The sequence below is a fragment of the Rhagoletis pomonella genome, unplaced genomic scaffold, assembly GCF_013731165.1.
Source record: "Rhagoletis pomonella isolate Grant_MI unplaced genomic scaffold, Rhpom_1.0 Rhpom_scaffold_00006, whole genome shotgun sequence".
Lineage (NCBI taxonomy): Eukaryota > Metazoa > Arthropoda > Insecta > Diptera > Tephritidae > Rhagoletis > Rhagoletis pomonella.
The window spans coordinates 38,154,463-38,157,676 of NW_023458560.1; the positions used below are offsets into that span (position 1 = coordinate 38,154,463).

Below are 3,214 nucleotides of genomic sequence, written 5' to 3' on the forward strand. Positions count from 1 at the left end.
GTTGTTGTCGCATTTCTTTTTTATTGCAAGTAATACGGGTCAGTAAATAGGCTTACTGCCCCGTAAACAATACTAATTATATAAAGAAAAGTCCCTTTTTCAAGAAGAAATCTCGCGAATTGCTGTACAGATTTTTTTCTCCTAAACGACTGGACCGATTTTAACCAAAAATCGCATTTATGATCCTATGTGGCTAATGTTCGAAATATGTATTGGAAACGAGGTGTGCCAGTTACTGTCGAAAGTCGACCGTTTTTCTAGTTTTTTAAGACCCTTGGAGCGGTTTTCTAACTTTCAAGGTCTTTGGGGGACTTTGGCAGGTCTTGGAATTGACCCGATACATTCCAGTTTGTCGATAAATTTCGATAATTTAAAAAATATTGATAATTCAACAAAGTTCGATAACTCGAATAAATTTGATAATTTTCGATAATTGTGCTCGATAGATTTCGATAACTCAATAAGCTTTGGATACCTCTATAAAGTTCGATAACTCGATTAAATTTTATAGCTGCGTATTTTTCGACAGCTATCGACAAACTTCGATAATTCGTCACCCTCCAGTAACACAATCAAATTCGATAAGTAGTGATAACTCGATAAACTTATATAACCTTGAAAAATTTCGATAATTCGATATATTTTGAAAATTCCAAAAACTTCGATTCGATAAATCGACACATTTGAGTAATTCAATATATATCGATAACTCATAATCATGGCTGTTGTTATTATTGTTGTTGTTATTGTAGGTAAGCTTATTACCTCCAGTGGTTGCTGTTAACTATAGTAATTGAATTTGTGTTTTGATATTTTTTTTCTCCTTTGTTTCTGCCTACTTTGCTAGCTAGCCACAGCTGTTGCGCATGCGGCTTTTGGTTTTATGTTTTACAACGGCGAACTTTGTGCTCATTACTGACATTAATGATGCTTCGTATTTTTACATCAAATTTGTCAGCTTCGAAAGTATTTTTTACGGTTTGCGGGTACATAAATACATACATAAATAAATATGTATTATTTAAGTAAATCTCTTCAATTTATCATTTGGCAATCACTTAAGTTACCTATAATTTAATAATTTAGCTTTTTTGTTTTGCACGCTGTCTGCCTTTGGCTTCGCTTAGTAAATTCTGCTTTTTCTTTGGCTTGAGTTGTTTTCACTTTTACGCACGACTCTTTGCACTTAATTAATCAAACCACGTGTAAGTGTAAAAAGTGAATTCGTTTAAAAGAAAAAAAAAAATATTGTCGCTTTCTTTTCGAATGTCTCACTTACAAAAATACATAGAAATCAAATTACAAAGAGTATTTAGCTAATAAGCGCTGCTGACACCATTCAATTGCCAATTTGCACCGGCAACTAAACTCTATCTCCTGTCAATTTAACCGTCAAATAGTTTTACGTGTAATCGCCTCGATCGGCCTCGCTAATCTTAGTTTCTTAGCCTATGCCAAATATGTAACTATTTACTTGTCTAGATTTTCCACTAATCTCTACGTTTTTAATTTGGTATTTAAAGTTTTCTACCTATCCAGTTCTTAGTGCTCACTACCGTCAAATCAATCGGTTCGTTGTATACGCGTCTGTAGAGCGCAAGTAACTGATATTTGACCGCTGGCAAAAACTCAATTAATGGCTGAAAATCGCTGGTGTGGTACCTACGAGTATAGAATGCGGTGCTGGCGCGGATGCGGGCTTGCTGTTGGCGAAATGCTCCGTGCTGTGGCTTTTTGTGGCGTCATTGCACTCTCCCCAGACAGCTTCAATGCATATTGCTCCAACTATTTCAGTTGAGCGCTCGGAGTGGCTGAGCGTGCGCGCGTCATAGTTAAGCTCAGCTCGATCACTCACTCTACTCTCGAGTTAAGCGCTTTCGCGCATTTGCTCTTCAAGCTTAAGTTATCCACAAGCTTGAGCTGCAAACGTCGCAAAAGCACACGTTGCAGTGAATGTATCCAAAATGAAATCGCTTTAGTGCTTTTCTCCTAAACACTATTTCCCCTTAGCAAAGTGTGTTGAACACAAAAGCTTTTAGGTTGAACTTAAAGCACTTAAAACTCACGCTTTGTGTGCAATCGTGCTTGTCGTTCGCCACAACTTACTTTATGCATTTACGGAAAACTACGATTTAGTGCGAATTTGTGCAATATTTGTGATTTATTTTAAACCGATACGATATCTGATTACCATTTGGGTACTAATTCAGCCTATGGCACTGCTATTGATTGTGATTAACCGTAAATACAATCTATTATCGCTTAGCGAGATTATGGCAAAAAAGCAGCAGTTTTGGCGCGCTTTGGTGGATGAAATGAACTCAACGTTCACAGCAAATGTACCATTTCAATACGGTAAGTTCAAATGTAACTTCGAAACAGCTGACGGCTTTATGTCAACTGAACACACCCCATGACAAAAGATGTGGTTGTTAGAAAAATTGAATTTAAACGAATTTTCTTTAAAAATAAAATGTTTTTTTATGGCAGCTTACGCATTGAATGAAAGGGAGCAACGTTATCAAATGAGTGTTAATCGACGACGGTTAAGAGATGAATCTACGCCTGATTCAATGTAAGTTTTGAACAAACGTTCGAGGAGTTTGCCTGTTTAAATTTAACTGCTTTTAGATTTATTGCGAACTATCGTTTGAGTAACAGAGCTTTTTCATAAGTATTGAACGAGATAACTCCATTTGTCAAGGAAACATCTATACCGTTACTTATCAAGCTAGCAACCTGCCTTCGATTCCTCGCAGAAGGCTCATTCCAATGTTCTGTCGGCAAGGATACTGACATTGCTTTGGGTAGAAGCACAGTATCTAAAATATTGTCAGATTTATTGCGAACTATCGTTTGAGTAACAGAGCTTTTTCATAAGTATTGAACGAGATAACTCCATTTGTCAAGGAAACATCTATACCGTTACTTATCAAGCTAGCAACCTGCCTTCGATTCCTCGCAGAAGGCTCATTCCAATGTTCTGTCGGCAAGGATACTGACATTGCTTTGGGTAGAAGCACTGTATCTAAAATATTGTCAGAAATTATCAATGCTTTGGAAACTATGTGTCCTAAGTGGATTAAGTTGGACAGATCGGCGGAGGATTTGAGGAAATGAAAACTACATTTTGTGGAAAAATTTGGAATCCCAGGTGTAATTGGCTGTATTAATGGAACTCACGTAGCTTTAGTAAAACCTTTGGAGAATGAGC

At 36.9% G+C, this 3,214-nt stretch overlaps 1 protein-coding gene across 1 annotated transcript in view; it reads right to left on the reverse strand.

The window, feature by feature from the left end:
- The window catches only part of LOC118740722 (alpha-tocopherol transfer protein-like), a 61,798-nt gene extending 60,145 nt beyond the window's left edge, over window positions 1-1,653 (reverse strand). The window contains exon 1 of the mRNA XM_036472370.1: window positions 1,532-1,653. The gene's annotated coding sequence lies outside the window, so the exon portion shown is untranslated. The remainder of the gene's footprint in view (window positions 1-1,531) is intronic.
- Window positions 1,654-3,214: the final 1,561 nt, after the last annotated feature.